The sequence below is a fragment of the Phacochoerus africanus genome, chromosome 3, assembly GCF_016906955.1.
Source record: "Phacochoerus africanus isolate WHEZ1 chromosome 3, ROS_Pafr_v1, whole genome shotgun sequence".
In the NCBI taxonomy this organism is placed as follows: Eukaryota; Metazoa; Chordata; class Mammalia; order Artiodactyla; family Suidae; genus Phacochoerus; species Phacochoerus africanus.
This window is the reverse complement of record NC_062546.1, coordinates 140969366-140990037: the sequence shown is the minus strand read 5'-3', so window position 1 is coordinate 140990037 and position 20672 is coordinate 140969366.

Sequence of the window (20672 nt, the reverse complement as noted above, 5' to 3'; positions counted from 1 at the left end):
TGCGCCTACCACCTTCCCCTTAGGCACACGGGGTGGTACAAATGCCACTGATAGTTTAGTTTCAGTCTCCTTATATACCAATTTACTGCTATACATCTCAGATTTCCCAGGCCTCTTTGAAAAATGTAGTTTCTTACAGTTTAGCTGAGGTCGGTGGATGAATGTCCTTATCTGTCTAGGTAGGGTTTAGACAAATATCACTTTTTAAATTACATGGGGGGGAGTTGCCATCGTGGCGCAGTGGTTAACGAATCCAACTAGGAACCATGAGGTTGCGGGTTCGGTCCCTGCCCTTGCTCAGTGGGTTAATGATCCGGCGTTGCCGTGAGCTGTGGTGTAGGTTGCAGACGCGGCTCGGATCTCGTGTTGCTGTGGCTCTGGCATAGGCCGGTGGCTACAGCTCCGATTCAACCCCTAGCCTGGGAACCTCCATATGCCGTGGGAGCGGCCCAAGAAATAGCAACAACAACAACAAAGACAAAAGACAAAAAATAATAATAATAATAAAATAAAATAAATAATTAAATTACATGGGGATCTTTTTTCTCCAAAAGAACAAAACTTCAAGACTGAAATACACTCAGGTAAAGATTTAAGTTGTCCAACATGTCCAAATATATTTCTTGCCTTTGACATTCTCCAAGTCAGAGTAGAACTTAAATTAAAAAAAAAAAATGTCTTTGAGAGATCCCCATGAAGAAAGGATGGAGCTCCCCCTGTGGTGAAGTGGGTTAAGGATCCAGCATTGTCTCTGCAGTGGCTCAGGTCACAGTGGAGGCTTCCACCTGATTCCTGGCCCAGGGCAGTGAGTTAAGGATCTGGCATTGCCGCAATTGTTGCATAGGTCGCAGCCCTGGTGTGGGGCTGGGGAGGAGGAGGAGAAGGTATGATTAATACCTGACCCTTCCTTCTAGCAAGTTATTGTCAGTGAGAGTGGAGAGAGCTCCAGGCACCTGGGTGGTCCTGGGGGAGAGACAGGAAAAAGCTATAACAAGAGTAGGTTTTGCTGACCCGGTAATCTTGTCTAGGGCAGCCCAGTTTAATAATCTTCCCAAGGAGACTTTTGAAAACATCAGATGCTTCAAATGATTTGCATATTTGGTACCACATGCCATGTGTCTGGATTCCAGTGCACCCAGTTTAGGGATTCAGCTTTAGTAGCCCTGGTACGGGGGTTGCAACACTTGGTCCCATTAAGTGATCAGTTATCAGAATCTTTTGTTAGCAGTGCCTTATCTGGACAGTTACCATATTTGCATTCACTTTCTTAAGTGTTACATTTTCTTTCATTCCCATTCCTTAATAAGGCAACCTGTGAAAGTGTTTCTTTGTTCAAAACTCTCCCTACATGAGACTTCCGGTCATCAAAGGTGATGTAAAAAATCCAGAACCAAATTGTCATTCTATTTTCTTCAAAGCTTTTTTTTTTTGTCTTTTTAGGACCGCACCAGTGGTGATGGAGCCAGCCTATGCCAGAGCCACAGCACAGCAGCTTCCCAGCCATGTCTGCAACCTACACCACAGCTCACTGCAATGCCAGATCCTTAACCCACTGAGTGAGGCCAGGGATTGAACCCGCATCTTCATGGATAGTAGTTGGGTTCGTTAACCACTGAGCCATGATGGGAATTTCCCCAAGCTCCTTTTAAAAACAGAATATTGAAAAAAATAATAAAATAAAGTAAAATAAAATAGGAGTTCCTGTCATGGCACAGGAGAAACAAATCTGACTAGGAACCGGGTTCGATCCCTGGCCTCGCTCAGTGGGTTAAGAATCTGGCGTTGCTGTGGCTCTGGCGTAGGCCAGTGGCTATAGCTCCGATTAGACCCCTAGCCTGGGAACCTCAATATGCTATGGGTGCGGTCCTAGAAAGACAAAAATAAATAAATAAACAAAACAGAATATTGTACTGTGGATTTCATTCAAATGTAAATTTCCATGTTGATAATTGGGGTGTTATTATAGGGGTATAACTCTAGATACTGCTGTAAACAAAGCACTAAACATGTGACTCTCCTTCTTCTAAATGTGGTTGCCCCCCAGATATTTCCCTCTGATTTCTGCCCAAGGATGGGTTCTTCACTCTTTTCCAGACACCAAAACACAAAGAGAGTACCTAGATCCAAAGCTGTCTCATGGGACATGCATTAGAGGCACCTTGTAACTGCCCTGTGCTGGGATGGGCCAAGCCACAGGGAACCCTGAAATGGGAGATGAATGGAGAAAAGCACTTACCCCAGCAGTACAGTCTGTGGTGGACTCAACTCCTGGGGGATGGCTGTGTCACTCTAGTAAGGATTTTGCCAGGGCAGCAGGGCTGTTCATAGAGTTTGCATGTTGGATGTTCTCTTTCCTGCGTAATGATATAGTCCTCTTTCCAAGGTCACTTCCAGTGACTCTGAATGCCTATGAGTTGGGTTTATGGCTTCCTATTAAAAAAAGTACACTCTGTAATTTCTACCCCCTCCCTTTGTCAACAGACAGCTCTCTTATTTCCAGTATACAGGTTCCCCTTACTACATCGACAATGACTTTGACATGCGAGGAACTTAATTGTGAATACTATTTGTAAATGCATAGCTAGGCTTGGTCAAAGCCAGGAGTTCGGTTATTCATTTGGCATTTCCTGGTTGTCCCAACTGTAAGATGAACCTGGGCTGATCTTTTGTTTCCTTAGACTCTAAGATCCATAGATACATTAATAATAAAGTCCTGAGTCATGGGAACATTTGGTAGATTCTTTGAAGAAAGATTCTTCTTATTTGCAGAACACACATCATTTTAACGTACTCAAACAAGAAGTCTTGGTTTGAAAGCTGGAGTGAGGAGTATCATATTAGCGAGCATTGTCCAGTAAGGGCAATGAAGCAAGATGGGTGAGAATAGAGGGAACGGATCAGAAACAGGATCAGAAACACTGGGGATTACCAGCAACAGAGGGACTTGCGATAAGTAAGGGTGGAGGTTTAATAATAAAACTGTGACTCTCACAGAGGAAAAAAGGTGGTTATTGCTGGTGTGACCAGCACACGTGAGCATTACATTTTTTTTTAATTCCCTGGCTTAAGAATGATCCTCTTGTTAGGTTTACTGGTTTCCTCCTTTCCAAGACAACTTCCTTTTCCCAGAATCTTAGCTGAGATGATAAAAAAATCAAAAGACATTAAGAGCAGATGCTAGATATATCCTATTGTGTGATATGCAAATGCCATCCAGTAGGGAGGAACTCAGGGGACACATGAAATGGAGAGGAATCAAAGGCAATCTTCAGTGACTAGAGATAACCATCTTTGGACCCTGCTTTAAGGCATCCTAAACTGGTTTTTCACTTTTCTTTTTTTTTTTGTGGGGTACTTATGGCATGTAGAAGTTCCTGGGCTAGGGGGTCGAATTGGAGCTGCAGCTGCTGGCCTACATCACAGCCACAGCAACACCAGATCTGAGCCACGTCTTCAAACTATATCGCAGCTCACAGCAACTCCAGATCCTTAACTCACTGAGCGAGGCCAGGAATCAACCTGCATCCTCATGGATACTAGTAGGGTTCATTATTGCTGAGCCACAATGGGAACTCCAAGGCATCCTGAACTGTATGTTCTATACCAGCCTGTGTTAGGCTCATGAGATGCAAATATGAATAAATAGGACTTTTTCTACCAAGGAGTCCCTCACTACTCACTCATCAATTGTTAAGGAAGCCCATAGAGTTTTTCCTCTCCTTGGACAACCCCTGTCCTTTGAGGGCTCTCAACATGTGGCTCTCAGTTGTGACTATTTTTTGTTTTTTGAGACATTTAGATTTTCAGAGAAAGGGTGATCTCATTCTTTGCTGGTGGATATGTGAACTGCTATAGCCTTTTTTTGAAAGCTATCTAGAGACATCTACTAAAATAAAAAAATCCAGAATTCCCGTTGTGGCTCAGCAGTTAATGACTCCAACTAGGAACCATGAGGTTTTGGGTTCGATCCCTGGCCTCACTCAGTGGATTGGGGATCCGGCGTTGCCATGAGCTGTGGTGTAGGTTGCAGGTGCAGCTCGGATCTGGTGTTGCTGTGGCTGTGGTGTAGGCTGGCGGCTACAGCTCTGATTGGACCTCTAGCCTGGAACCTCCATATGCCACAAGTGCGACCCTAGAAAATAGACAAGGAGACCAAAAAAAAAAAAAAAAAAGATCCATATGACTTTCTGACTCAGCGATTACCCTCCTGGGTATCCATGCTATAAAAACGAAGCCAGTATACATGCATATATGAATAAGACATGGCAACAAGAACCAGGAACAAAAATGACTGTCACCAAAAGTGGGCAGGCTGAGTAAATTGTCATGGGGTATACATGGAATATTATTTTGAAGCCATTAAATAGGACAAACTAGAACTCTACTACTTAGCTTAGAGGACTTGCCATGAGCTCACTTTTGTAAAGCAGACAGGAAATCTCTATGTGCCTGTGCATGAAGATATTTAAGTGAACAGAGAAAAAATATGGAGGGTATGCCCTGGGTTGTTAATATGGGTCACTTGTAGATAGGTGGTGCAGGTAAAACAAAGAAAAGATGAAGCAAGAGAAAAGAGAAAGGATGTTTTTAAAATGCTTCACTGAAAATGATATGATCCCACACAAGCCAGCTAGGAAAAAGTCCTACCACCCCTAGACCCCTCCCCTCAAAAAAAAAAAGCAAGCAGCAAAACTAAATAAAATAAAATAAAATAAAAACCCTTGAATCTCTTAGAATTTTTAGTTCAATTATCAATTTATAGGAAATTTAGAGAATAGAGGAAACATGTCAAACTGTCTCCTGGGGGGAGGTGTCTAGTCAATAAACCAATGAAGGAATTCTAGGGACAAATAATTTGATTTATTCAGTAAAAATGAATCACATGCAGTATAGTGGAGAGGGAATCTATTGGTTATGAAAAGATATAACCAATTACAACATGCAGAACTTACTAGGTTCCTGATTCAAAGGAACTTACTTTAAAATAACAATCAAATCCATTTATGGCAATTTTTACGAGACACCCAGAGACCTAAATAATGGATAGTTGGATATATTTAGTAATTTTTGTTAATTTTTCAAATATAAAGATGGTACTAGAATTACCAATAAAGGAGCCCTTATCATTTAGGTTAATTACTAAAATATTAATGGATGAACTAATATGAGGTCTGGGAATTGTTTCAAAATACTATGGAAGTAGGAGGAGCGAATGGAGGTGGAGCTGGGCCAGGAGTAGCTATGGGTCAGTGGTAGAGCTGGTGATGAGCACTTGAGAGTTCAGGATACTAAGCTCTCTACTTTTATATATGTTTCAAATATTCCACTGCACAAAGTTTAAAACATGATATAACCATACTTTGTTATTGATAAAAAAATTTTGCAAATTTTTAAAAGAAATTAAGTAAATTAAAAAGACTGACTCTGAGATATGTAATATATCTATTTTATCAATGTTCTCCTGAATTGAAGTTCAAAACTAAATTAAAGTATTGCAGAAGAGGGGAATATACTGAGATTAGCTTCTGATCTCATAACCTGTGCCTGGGATGAATATCTTGTTCAAAACAGACTGCCCACCTAATGGAATGTATAGTTTTGCTGTAGATTTTTTTCAACTTTAAACATGCTGTCAAATTTTCCCTGCTCCTTTGCCATAATGATGTTTAAAAAGTAAGATGCAGATTAATCTCCAAAATTTATAAACACCTCCTGCAACTCAATACAAAAAAAATGAACAACCCCATCAAAAAATGGGCAGAAAATCTAAACAGACAATTCTCCAAAGAAGACACATAGATGGCCAAAAAATACATGAAAAGATGTTTAACATCACTAATTATTAGAGAAATGCATATCAAAACTGCTATGAGGTACCACCTTACCTCAGCCAGAATGGCCATCATCAAAAAGTCTGCAAACAATAAATGCTGGAGAGGGTGTGAAGAAAACGGAACTGCTGGTGGGAATGTAAATTGGTGCAACCACTGTGGAAAGCAGTATGGAGATTCCTCAGAAAACTAAACATAGCATTACCATTTGATCCAGCAATCCCACTCATGGGCATCTATCATATAAAACCAGGACTTGAAAAGATACATGTATGCCAATGTTCATTGTAGCACTACGTACAATAGTCAAGACATAGAAACAACCTAAATGACCATCGACAGAGGAGTGGATAAAGAAGATGTGGTACATATACGCAATGGAATATTACTCAGCCATTAAAAGGAAAGGAATAATGGCATTTGCAGCAACATGGATGGATCTAGAAATTATCATGCTGAGTGAAGTTTGACAGTGAGATACCTACGTTATATGCTATTACTTACATGTGGAATCTAAAAGAAGGACACAATGAACTTCTTTGCAAAACAGATACTGACTCAAAGACTTTGAAAAACTTATGGTTTTCAAAGGAGACAGATTGGGGATGGGGGAATGGGCTGGAAGTTTGGGGTGGAAATGTTATAAAATGGGTTTGTGATGATCATTGTAAACTATAAATGTAATAAAATTCACTGAGTTCAAAAAATAAAGCTACAGTGACAAAAAAGTAAGATGCCTCATCATTATTTTATTTTTTAATTTAATTTATTTTTTTTCATCATTATTTTATAAAATTCATCAGATGCTTTCCCTATGGTTATGGAGTGGAGCCTATACTTACAATGCAATGGCACCCAATGTCGATTCATGTGTTTTGGATATTAATCAAGGGAACCAATCTGGCCCATGTATTTCTTCTGCAAAATGCTTTGCCAGGCATTTTGTAAATACAAATAATATGAAATACAAACTTGCCATCAATAAGTTTGCTGTGTCTGGAACAATGGTTGCTTTTAAACATAAGTATCTTTATCATCTAGATGCACTGGATTAGTTTGGTTTGCAAGATTTATTGACACTTTCATATTGACTGAAATTTGTGAAAGGTTAGCCTTCCTGCTTTTCCAAATTATTGCTCTTGCTCTGCTTGAATAAAATTAAGCAAACTTGGCATTTTGATGGTTGCTCGTTAAAATGTGAATTATTAGTTTGAAAGCAAACTGCCTATAACTAATTTGATTGCAAAACATCACATACTGGGAATGGCAATCTTGCTAACAAAACGTACCAAAAATAAAGGCTATGTCATCATTGCAACATCCTTTTGAAGTTGGTTAGCTGTTAGCACAGAAAAATGGCCCATAGTGAAGTAGATCTGACAGAATAAAAATTCGCTTCCCAGCTCTCAGTGGCCCTTGGATGCAAGGTCAAGCATTTACTCGGTAAATGTCCCACGTGAATTTGTACCTTATGTTTAGAATGTACAGGGAATGTTTAGAATGTCCTGGCTGGCAGCTTCTTAGTGCAGGGGGCCTGTTTTCTCCAGTTCTCTGCGAATGAGGAGGCTTTTCTTGGCTGAACTGGGGCTACAGAACTCAAGTTTCAGCTCCCGTCCATCTGTACAGAGGAGACGTGTTTAATGTTTAGACAAAATCCCAATAATTACAAGAAATGTTTTTTAAACTATTACTTTTAGTTAGTTTTGTTAAATAAAAGTAATTTAGTCCCCTCAGAGAAAAATAGGGGAAAAAAAACCCAGAAAAATTATTCCTTATTTAGCAAAGTACACTCATGCTAACAAACTTTAGTTTGCTAAGTACTATGCTCCAAGTGTTATTGTATTTAATCCTCACAACAACCTTATGGGCAGTTTAATCCTTACAACAACCCTATTGGCTGCTAAGCTGTAATTTATAGTTGTAGGAGTTCCCCTGGTGGTGGTGGGTTAAGGATCTGGTATTGCTACAGCTGTGGTGTAGGTTGCAGCTGTAGCTGGGATACCATCCCTGGCCCAGGAACTTCCATGTGCCTCGGGAGCAACCAAAAAGGAAAACAATATATATATGGTTGAGAAAACTCAGGCACAGAAATGTTAAATAGTTGATCAAATTTACTTACCCAATTGTTCAGACCCAAATCTGTTTTACTTCAGAGTCAAAATCATTGTACATTACATTAAAATTTAGGGTATATTTATGTAGGTTTTTTTCTGTGTGTTTGTGTGTCTCTTTATGGTATTCACTTATTTATTTTTACAAAAAGTGTTATATTTATGGTAGGCTGCTTTCTAAAAAAATTTACTGTAAACTTATCTTAAACACTTTCTGATATCAATATTCTTTTGTCAGTGATTTAAAAAAATTTTGTTGTATGATATTCCATCATTTGTGTTATCTTGGCTAATTTCTTATAATTGGACATTTAGATTGCTTCTAATTTTTCATTACCATGAATAAGGCTTTGAAAAACATCTTTAAGTGAATGTTTTTGTATACATCTGATTGCTTACTTAGAACAAATTCCTAAAATTTCTATCACTTGAGCACATTTGTTTGGTTGAAGTTTGTGGTAGGTTGTTTCAGGAGTGGACATCCATGCTCTCGTGTATAGTCCCTGCCCATATTGACTCTGGGTTTGCCATGTGACTTGTTTGAGACAATGGGGTGTCAGCAGAAGTGATGCAAGGAGACACTTAAAAAAGAACGCATTGGAACCTGCCCTCCTGCAATGCTGCCACCTTGTAAAGTCTGGGCTAGGTTGCTAGAGTTCTGTGGCACAGCTCTCTGCTGGCACCAAACCACCAAACATGTGAGTGAGGCTATCTCAGCCCATCAGCCCATCAGTTGCCGGATGACATGCAATCATGTGCATGACCCCACTGAGGCCCCCAGCTGAGCCCCTGGAAGTTCTTAACCCATAGAATAGTTAGCAAATAAAAGAGTTGTTTCAAGCCACTGAGTTCTGAGGTGATGCATTATATAATAAAAGCTAACTGATACAACCTTATATAGCAGGTACTTACTTTTATGCATGGTTATGATAGAGTCCAAGATGGAACGTGGTATTGGGAGGGCTTGATAACTGAGTATATCTGCCAGTGGGTCATTTATTATTCTTTTCTGATTTTAATATGAATTTTAGGTATTGAATATGCATTTAAAATAAACAAAATATTTCTCAATTTCCTTGGGAGTAAAAACCCCCACTTGTTCTTATATAATTGCCTATTGAAAAGGCAAATTATTTAATTACTTTTGTTCCCCTGGCCAAAGATAATGTTCTATATTTCTTTGCAAAAAAGTTGAAAATTATTTAATCATTACTATCAAAGTCTTTTCAACCTAATAGCGCCAATAGATTTTTTAAATGATTATAAATCATGGAACACAATCCCACTCAATGATAGCCTTAAGGTTAAATTTGGGGGGGAGGGGCTGGAAATTTTGGGGGCATTTTTAATTTACTCTTATAATTTGAAAAATTTTGCAAGAAACTAACCAGATATTGTTCTCTTTTTCATGAACTTCAATCTTTACATTTAGAAAATTTTCTACTCTGGGAGTTAATTTATTTCAATGATTGTTGCTTCAGTTTTATTAGCTTTGTTTCTTCCTCAGGAAGTCTTCTTCTTTTTTTTTTTTTTTTTTTGCTTTTTAGGGCTGCACCTATAGCTGCCGGCTTACGCCACAGCCACAGCAACACAGGATCCGAGCCTCATCTGCGACCTACATGACAGCTCACGGCAATGCCAGATTCTTAACATACTTGGCAAGGCCAGGGATCGAACCTGCGTCCTCATGGATGTTAGATTCATTAACCGCTGAGCCACGACAGGAACTCCCTTCCTCAGGGAGTCTTATACTTCTTATGTTTCTATTTTCTATCATTTAAAATCTCTACCTCATCATTTTAGTTAGTTATATTGAAGTGTAATTAACCTACAACACTGTTTTAGTTCTAGGTGTACAACACAGTGATTCAGTATTTCTATACATTAACAGGATGATCCCCACACTATTTTAATCTCTTTGTTTTCTTCCTCTACAGTCTGGAAGAATTCTCACATTTATATATGTCACTAATTCCTTTTTGTATAGTGTTGGCTTGTTGTTTATCATTCGGCAATGAAGATTTTAATTCTGATAATGCATTTTCAGTTTCCTGTTCTCCTTCCTTATCAGATCTTTTTCATGTTATAGTTTTCTCTCCTCATATCTTTTAGTCTGTTTCAGTTAATCTATGTCTTCCTGCTTTCCATTTAGATTGCCCAAGAGTTTTCTAAATTTTTTGTGTGTGGATTCTGTAATAAGTCACTTTCGGGTCTGTGTACCTATATTAGTTTTTGAGGGCTGACATGACAAAATACCTCAGACCAGGTGGCTTAAATACCAGAAATTTATTTATTTTTCACCGTGTTGGAGGCTGAAATTCAAGATCAAGGTGTTAACAAGTTTGGTTTCTTCTGAGGCCTCTTTCCTCAGACTGCTGCCTTCTCACTATGTCCTCACGCGGCCTTTCTCTGTGCTTGTTTATCCCTGGTGTCTCTTGGTGTGTCCAATCTCCTCTTTTTAGAATTGGATTAGGACCCACACTAACAGCTTCATTTTAACATGATCACTCCTTTAAAGGCCTTGTCTCCAAATATAGTAACATTCTGAGGTACTGGAGATGAGAGCTTAAACATATGAGTTTTTAGGGGACACAATTCAGCCCATAAAAGTCCCTCAGTTGCAAAGATGATGTTCTTCTTTCCTAACAGCATCATGTGAGGAAGCATCATGTTTCATTTGCTTTATTTCTGCTTGGTCACCCTTGAATCAGTAGAAGTTATGAGTCTGGAAATGATGTTTGCCAATTAGTTCAAGCATATACATTTATCTTGGAAGCACTTTTTGTTCACTTGGATGATTTTTCTTTTTTTCTTTTTTTTTTTTGCTTTTTTGTATTGCACCTTTGGCATATGGAGGTTCCCAGGCTAGGGGTCCAATCGGAGCTGTAGCCGCCGGCCTACACCACAGCCATGCAGGATCCAAGCCATGTCTGCGACCTACACCACAGCTCACGGCAACAACGCCAGATCCTTAACCCAGTGACCAAGGCCAGGGATCGAACCCACAACCTCATGGTTACTAGCTAAATTTGTTTCCGCTCCGCCACAATGGGAACTCCTGGATGCTGTTTTATTTTTGTTTTTTCTATGTTGTGGTAAAATATACATAACATTATCTTTGCCACTGAAACATTTAACGTGTATGATCCAGAGACATTAGGTACATTCACAATGTTGTGCCATTACCACTGTCTAGTTGCAGAAACGTTTCTCAGCATCTCAAACAGCAAACCTGTGCCCATTTGGTAGTCACTTCCCACTCCCTTGTCTCTTCAGTCCCTGGCAACCAATAGCTTACTCTGTTTCTAAGAACTTGCCATTTGAGCCATTTCATATAAATGAAATATTTGGCCTTTTTGTCTAGCTTCTTTCACTTAGCATCATGTTTCAGTGGTTCATCTATCTTGCAGTGTGTATCAGCACTTCATTTTGTTGTTGATGTTACCTAACTGCTTATAGTCGTGTATATATGTTAATCCCAGACTCCTAATTTACCCCTCCTGCATCCCTTTCCTCTTTCTAAAATTTCTTTATTTCCTTTTTTTGTTTTGTTTTGTTTAGGGCCGCACCTGCAGCATATGGAAGTTCCTGGAACAGGGGTCGAATCCAGAGCTGAGGCTGCCAGCCATAGCCACAGCCACAGCCACAGCAACACATCATCTGAGCCATGTCTGTGACCTACACTGCAGCTTACAGCAACATTGGATCCTGGACCCAATGATTGCGGCCAGGGATCAAACTTGTGTCCTCATGGATACTAGTCAGGTTTGTAATCCAGTGAGCCACAACAGGAACTCCACCTCTTTCCCCTTTTAAATTCATGAGATTGTTTAAGAGGTTCAAAAGACCATAAGTTTATTAAGAGGGAATTTATCAGAAATGTTATGATATGAATAAAATAAAAAGGGAGATCCTGTTGTAGCTCAGTGGAAACAAATCCAACTAGTATCCATGGGGATGCAGGTGGATCCCTGGCCTCACTCAGTGGGTTAAGGATCCAGTGTTTCTGTGAACTGTAGTGTAGGTGGCAGGTGAGGCTCAGATCCTGCATTGCTGTGACTGTGGTGCAGGCCGGCAGCTGCAGCTACAATTCGACCCCTAGCCTGGGAATTCCCATATGCCATGGGTGTGGCACTAAAAAGCCAACAACAACAACAACAACAAAAAAGAGAGCAAAATACACTGGCGCTACAAGAAAATCTAACACAAGTCAAAAAACACAGCTGCAGGCTCTTGCAAGGGGAAATTTAAAAATATGAGTCCAGTAGGAGCGTGAAGAGAAGAGGAAATGGTTTGTCAGTGCCAGGAGTTATAAGCAGTTTAGGAGCTTAGAGATTTGAAGGTAATAACTGAGAAGTAACATTGGAAATTTTATGAGGACTGATGTGCAAACTTAAGTATTGCTGTGGATTTTAGCCTTGTTGTAAAAGTTAAATATGAATGTTTCGAAGTTTAGGATATCATAGGAGATATTAGAAATGATAAGTGGTACTTTATGCATGAAAAAGATAAAGGTTTTTTTTTAAATCATACATTATCTTATTTTATTCAGACAGTAGTCTGATTACACATGGCCCAAGAATACTCAAATAATAAACCAAATATAATCAGATGTTGAAAACTGGTCCTTAAACATTATTGCAATAATCCCAGACTTGTCTATATAAAGCCATTGAAATACAGTTGCAACCTTACCTCACCGGCCTCCAAACCATTCAGCACAGCTTCGACTCTGAACTATTTGCAGCTACCAGTTTGAGCACTAATGATTATTTTTTTCAGGCTCCAAGTAGCTGTAAAAATTTCAGCAGGGGTTGGAGAAACCCGTTCAATCTTCAGGTCATGCCAAAATGGGGCTTATCCAGGCTTTGAGTGAGTCACAGCTGCATTTATTTGCACTGGCTTTTCTCAGTGAGGTTATGGACAAATGTCACCTTGAATTGTTGACTGAACTAGGTATTTTACAAGACGGATGGGAAGAAAGGGCTCTAGGGAGTAGAAGTATGGAGGAGACCTGAGCTCAATGCCTTCGCATTCCCAGTGGATCTGAGCTGGCAGTGACACATCAGGGGTCAGGCTGAGGGAGGAGAGGGAAGTCGATAATCACTTAGGTGGGGGATCACTCAGAAGCCATGAGAAGTCGTTGGAATGAAAATTTGAGATGAATCACTGCAGAGTCACTTGGCTGGGCTGTCCCTTCCGCCTTTTCTTTTCTTACCATTTTCTTGTGTCCTTTTCTGAACTTCCTGTGATGAAAACTTGAGAATATATACAATTGTATGCATGTGTCTGTGTGTGTATTTGCCTATACCTCCTTGAAAAGTAAAAAAGCACTTTAAGTTCTGGAGCTGTCTAGGGATGTATGGAGGATCACTTGGCATATCTAGCTGCATAGGAAAGAATATCCTGGTAATGACTGAGCCATGATTTCACAGTACACAAAACCTGGAGGCATTTGGTTTCACGGTTGGTTCAGTGGTTTAATTATATCATGAAGGCTCAGACTCTATCTCTCCACCTGACACCCTCAGCATGTGGCTCTTCATTTTTTAGTATGTCAGTCACCTCATGGTCACCGGATATAATTTCTCAAGTTCTGACTTGGAGGGAAATACCATAACTTATGATACGATGTGAGTTTTGCTTCTGCTAGGCATGCATGCATGTGTGTATGCACACACACACACACGCACTCCACACACATTCATTTATACTAAAAATAAAGACATATACAGCAACCCAGAAGAAAAAAAGAACTCATGACTGTCATTAGTGTAGGCCCCTAAGTAATGTGAGATCCTGAAATGAATTTCTGAGAATGCAGGCAACCACCCTTCTGTACCCGATAAAGGAGTGCAAGTGTAGTAAATCAGCTAGTGGGGGATGGGCTGTGGTCTAAAGAGAAGAATGGCCAAGTGGATCCCAGGAGAGATGAGCGTGGACACTGACACGAGGTCTGCTGAATCCCCTGGGATCTGTGACTGCTGGTCTACATCACAGTAACAGCAACACCAGATCCGAACCACATCTGCGACCTATACCACAGCTCCCAGCAACACCAGATCCTTAACCCACTGAGTGAGGCCTGGGATTGAACTGGGAGAGGGTCTTGAGTGTTATGGCCACTGCCTCTACTTCTCCATCAGAGTTGGATGCAAGTCCAGATCGAGGTTTGGTGCTCACGACCCCAGTTAACCACTCTTAATCTTTGCTATTTAAAATCATGGGAGTTCCCGTCGTGGTTCAGTGGAAACGAATCTGACTAGCATCCACAAGGACGTAGTTCAATCCCATGCCTCACTCAGTGGGTTAAGGATCTAGTGTTGCCGTGAGCTGTGGTATAGGTTGCAGACTCGGCTCAGATCTGGCGTTGCTGTTACTGTGGTGTAGGCTGGCAGTCACAGATTCTTGATTTGATCCCTAGCCTGGGAACCTCCATATGCAGCGGGTATGGCCTTAAAATAAAATAAAGGAAAGAAAGAAAGAAAGAAAGAAAGAAAGAAAGAAAGAAAGAAAGAAAGAGAGAAAGAAAGAGAGAAAGAAAAAATTGTGACATGCTCAAATGTGTGCCTGGACAAGTGTCGGCGAGAAGCCATGAATTAGTGAATCAAGTCTATCTAAGCTCACTGCTTTAGAGCAGTGTTTCACAAGCTCAGTTTCCTGGTGCCATAAGGCATCACCTAGAGTTAATAAGAGCGGAACTAGGGAGCTCTCAACAGCCATTCTCAACAGAGCCATAAAAATAACATGCCTGCCTTCACTCCATCCCCCCCCCCACCGCCCCCACCTTCCAAAGCTAAAAGCATTAACTTCCCAACATCAACCTGGACTGAAAACCTTATATACAGAACAGGATCTTGGTCTTACAAGGCTCTTGGATTGCTGTGCAAAGGCATGATTGGCTAATTTGGTAAGACTGGTTCCTTGTTGCCAAGGTATGTTGTTTTGAGAATGAATTGACTTGCTTTAAGCTGGGGCGTAGTAGATGCCACTCACACCTTATTTATAACCACTTGGGATAGATTACTATGAGCTATGTTAATAAACAATCACTCATATCTTCCTCCCCAGCAAAGGAATGGTTTCCAGGACTAATAGATCACCTTAGGAAGGGAGATGTCCTGGGTGGAGCTGAGACATAAAAAGTCCAATTCACCCAAGACTTCAGGCAGGCTTGCCCCTCTCCAGTGAGAAACCCATTCATTTGATGGTTTAAATGACACCTCAACATCAAAGCCACAACCATTTGCTAATGAATTTTGCTCTGTATCAGGTGTCTCTCTGATTTTCTTCTTCTTTATATTTTTTATCTATTCCTCTCCCTTCTCCAAATACTGATGGTCCCTTGTAATTTTTATAATTATGTAAGCAATGATGAGCTTTTGGGGAAAGACAAGAATGACCACACTCAAAATATGGGAAAAGATTTGCTCATGAATGAATTCTCTTTTATTTGTCCTGGTTTTCCTCATTAGAGAGAGAAACCAAACTAGAGAGTCTGATCAAGTACTAAGTGCTAAAGAAGATATATAGCTGTGGAATTCAAAATTTTTCATTCAGATCATTGTAAGCTACAAATTACCAAGAATGTGGTTAAACAGTCTTATTCAGTGTTGTTAATTCTTCTTTTCTTTTCTTTTTTCTTTTTGAATGTCTGATGCATTTGCTATTTATTTGTTTTTATTTTTTAAATGATTTTGATTTTTTCCATTGTAGTTGGTTTAGTGTTCTGTCAGTTTTCTATTGTACAGCAAAGTGACCCAGTCACACATACATTTATATATATATTCTGTTTCTCACATTATCCCCTATCATGCTCCATCACAAGTGACTGTATATAGTTCCTAATGCTATACAGCAGGATCTCATTGCTTATCCATTTCAAATGCAATGGTTGCATCTATTAACCCCAGATTGGTGTTGTTAATTCTATAGGGGGAGCACAAAACATCTAAAAATATGCTGAGGTTTCTCAACTCACTCCTTTTTTTTTTTGCTTTTGAGGGCTGCACCTGCGGCATATGGAGGTTCCCCAGGCAAGGGGTCAAATTGGAGCTATACCTTCTGTCCTATGCCACAGCTGAAGCAACTCGAGGTCCAAGCCACATCTTCGACCTACACCACAGCTCTCTGCAGTGCTGGATCCTTAACCCACTGAGCAAGGCCAAGGATCAAACCCGCAACCTCATGGTTCCTAGTTGGATTCATTTCCGCTGTGCCACCATGGGAACTCCTCAACTCACTCCTTTTAACATTTGTTCCCCTGATGGACCTAAAGGAAATATGAGTTCAATGCCATTATGAAGAGTTGTATGTGTTGAGTGTTTTACTCTAAATAGTCAAGCAAGTGGGGCCTGGAGGAGTTCTAGGAGCAAAGAGCAGACATGAGAGTTGGGACAGATTGTACAAAGAGCCAAAGGGGATCCCCAAAGCTGATCAGATTAGCGCCAGTTTGTGGGAGAAGTGTTCCCAGGGACAGAGGTCTGGAGGGGGTTAGGACTACTTCCAGGTTTAGGACCACTGAGCCATGATGCTAAGTATGACCCTCAGACACCACACTGGGCTGGTCTACGTTAGGATAAACCAAGATTTTGAGGCAGACCAAGACTTAGAATCCATAGAAAACTTGCCTGAGATATCCAGATGAAAGCCCCAATCTTTTCTGCAGAAGCTAGAGTCTTCACGGCAGAAAAGCAAAAACTGAACCACAGCTAATATTTGGAGAGCACCCAGGGTCCCTAGATACATATATTTTAAAAAAAAATCCTTATTAGTACATACTTTATTAAGAATCCTCTTAGTGGTTTTGTCATATACTTTAATCTTTTTTATTGAATAACTTGCATATTACAGAAAGAAAGAGTTTGCTCTTACTGTAGACAATTTCAAAGATACAGAAAAGCACAAGGATGAAAATAAAACTCACCCATGTTCCCACTTTTTTGAGCCACAGGTAATTGCTTTTATACTTGTATGTATTTTCTTCTAATTTTTAAAAAACATCTATAAGACAAATTAGGAATATACTAATTTAGATAGACTCAAATTTCTCCTCTCTGCTTGCCTGGGGAAGAGCCACAGGATAAAAGAAAGTAGAAGAGGAAAATGCTTGGGTTACTGGTTCACAGTGTTATCCTGCCACACGGGTATCACATCATCCCCACGCAGCCTTAGGGTCAATCTTTTTTGGATATCATTGACTTCTTGGGAAGCTCTTCAATTCTACAACTAATTTTTTTTTTCTCTTTTTATGGCTGTACCTGCGGCATATGGAAGTTCCTGGGCTAGGGGTTGAATTGAGCTGCAGTTGCAGGCCTAGGCTACAGCCACAGCAATGCCAGATTTGAGCTGCATCTATAACATATGTTGTAGCTCGCAGCAATGCCAGATCTTAACCCAATGAGTGAGGCCAGGGATTGAACCCATATTTTCATGGATACTATGTCAGGTTCTCAACTGGCTGAGCCACAACGGGAACTCCTACCCTACAACTATTGATACTTTATCATGGTTATCAATCACGGGCACCCTTGACTAGAAAAAATGGGATTGAGAAACTTCACTAAAATTTTTTTAAACACATTTTTTTCATAGCAGAACCAGTTGCAGAATGAGATTAAGGCAGGCATGGAATAGGTGTCTTGGCGGATGTTGATGTATACATCCACAGGTCATCCAGGCAGATGAAAATCTCCAACTAACGTATAATGGCCTAATCCTCAGGTATAATCAATAGGAATCAGATGAATTTGGTGGCACCCATGCTGGAGGAGAAACTACTCTGCCCCCAGATCCAAAACTCTTTCCCATGTGCAGCATATATGCTCAGGATCCATGGCATGGGGAAGTTCAGACAGGTTTCAGCACCCTATGAAGAGGGTATTACCACTCCCATTTTACAGATGATGCAACTGAGGCTAGTGGACATCAAACAACTTGTCTCAAATCACACGGCTAGTTCAGAAAGTCACATCATTGTGATTCCAAAGCTCATCTCTAGCGATTGGTGAGCTTTTAACCACATCTCCTATCCTCACAGCTAGATCTCATCTCCCAGGCTGTCTGGCCATGTGACAGAGTCCTGGCCAATGGGATATGGCAGAAGTGATGTGTGTCACCTCCAGGTTTGGTAGTGGAAACTGTTTACACTTAATATTTTGCATTTTCTCTTCTTTTGTGTGATTGCTAGATGCCAATGAATAAGGAGACCTTGAAAGCCACATGTTGAGGATGGCAGCGCCTCTGCCAACCTGGGTCCCCAAATGACTTGTGGAGTAGAGCACCTTGCATTGCCACCACCTGCCCTTCATTCAAGACCTATTGGGACATTCTGACTCCCTCTGCAATGAACTAAACTACAGAAATTGTATTCTTCCTTAGAGCTGGCTTTAAAAATACAGAGCTATCCGGAAACTCTAATTTAGGCATTTTCTCTCTGATAGTCTCCACGCCACAAAAACATAGCCAATTATGCTATGTTTGCTGACTCTAGCTGGCTTTTCACAATTTGTATTGATTTTCAGGGGGTAATAACCAATCAAAAGAGCCTGTCATTGGTATCCATGTGCAAATTCCCCTGGTCTGAAGTTCCGGTCTCAGGCTGGTTGCAACTCACTCTGCTGGCATTAAAAATTCTTCTTTGCCAGTTTTTATCTATTTAAGCAAACTAGATACCACTGTTTACCAACAAACAAAACACCATAGCCTCTTCTCTCTGTGGGCATCTGGTCCTTCTCAATGCTGTTGGCGTGTGTTCTATGTCTTACTGATGCTCTATTTCTGATTTAGTCCTTCTCCTACTTTGAAATAATTTCAAATCCACCCTCCTCTGTGACTCTCTGAAGATTCCTGTCCCCACTGATGTGTCACTTTTTAAATACTTAAGAGATGCGTTAAACATTTTGACATCTGGCATTGTTCTGTCTTTTCTTTCTTAATTGCTTTTCATGCGAAGCCTTTTCTTCTCTTTAAGATTTAAACATTCTCATGGTTTAAATCTAACAAACTAACAAACTAACTTAATGTTTACAAGTTGGAAATCAGCTTAACACCTGACGTGGTGCCTTGCAAATAGAAGATGCTCAATGATTTGTTTTTAAATGACTCAAAGAATGAAAATAATGGCAACTTCTTTTGTTTCTTCCACAGTGAGTGCCCGCAATGATCCTTAATATAATTTTTTAAACAACTGTTGGTTGAATTCTATCTTCATGGTATGGGGCCTTCCCTGAAACATTTTTGGGCATGATTTTGAAATATGATCCACATTTTGTCAACAGTGACTTCCAAGAATCTATAATTTAGTTCTCAAGCTTCAGCACGCCAGGCCCATTCTCAGAGTTTCCGATTCAGCAGGTCTTGGTAGACCCTTGATTTTCTTTTTCTTTTTTTATTTTTAGGGCCGCACCCATGGCATATGGAGGTTCCCAGGCTAGGGGTTGAATCAGAGCTGTAGCCACTGGTCTAGACCACAGCCACAGCAACACGAGACCAAGCCTCATCTGTGACCTACACCACAGCTCAAGGCGACACTGGGTCCTTAACCCACTGAACAAGGCCAGGGATTGAACCTACATCCTTATGGATTCTAGTCAGGGGATGCTGAGGTGGCTGGTCTAGCGCTCACAGCCTGAGAACCACTGGCCCACATCCTCCCCGCTGACACTGTCTACTCCTCCTCCCATACTTCCTCTACCCCAGGCACAATGACTCCTTGTGGTTCCTTAAACTTACCAGGTGCTCCCCTGCTCCCGGGCTTTTGCACTTGCTGTTCCCCCAGATACTCATGTACATTCCCTGTTACCTCAGGTCATTCCTCATGTGTCACCACCTCCAGCCACCTGATTGAAAATGACAGCACTGGAGTTCCCGTCTTGGTGCAGCAGAAACAAATCCAACTAGGAACCATGAGGTTTCGGATTCGATCCCTGGTCTTGCTCAATGGGTTAAGGATCCAGCATTGCCATGGGCTGTGGTGTAGTTTGCAGACATGGCTTGGATCTGGCATGGCTGTTGCTGTGTAGGACGGCAGGCAGCTGTAGTTCCGATTAGACCCCTGGCCTGGGAACCTCCATATGCCATGGGTGGGCCCTAAAAAGCAAAACAAGAAGAAAAAAAAAATGACAGCACTCTCCCACCCTCTGCCACACACACGCATGCACATGTTCACACACTCCCTCTCACATCACTTTCCTGAAATGTTTTCCTCCACAGCATTTATCAGCATCTGGTTCATATGTTTTACGTAGTTGTTTACTGTCTACCACTTCTGCCACCAGAATATAAGGTTTCTTGTCTTATAGGAATTCTCATCTGTTTTGCTCCCTCCTGTATCTCAGAAGTCAGAACAGTGTTTGGTTCATTGTAACACTCAAAAAGTAATTGATGTCTTAACTGGAGGACAGCAGAGACACAACCCTACCTGTTTTCAGACAATAAACCATAAAGAGAACTCAACTACTGCTGAAAAAAAATGGGAACAATTAACAAGGTATTCACCCTGCCCAGGCCAACTCCGTCAAGGGGCCAGAGTTGAAGGAGCAAAGGAAGATGCCATTAACCCTCCAGGGACTTGGGACAGGTCCTTGCTCTTCTTTCACATCTCAGCTACAAGATGAGGCCATTGCATGAAATACCTGCACTGTTTCCAGCTCTAAAACTCCAGCCCTTCTCTCCCTCTAGGCCTGCAAGCCCCACAAAGAAAAACCTTAGGACAGTAGGACCAGTGAAA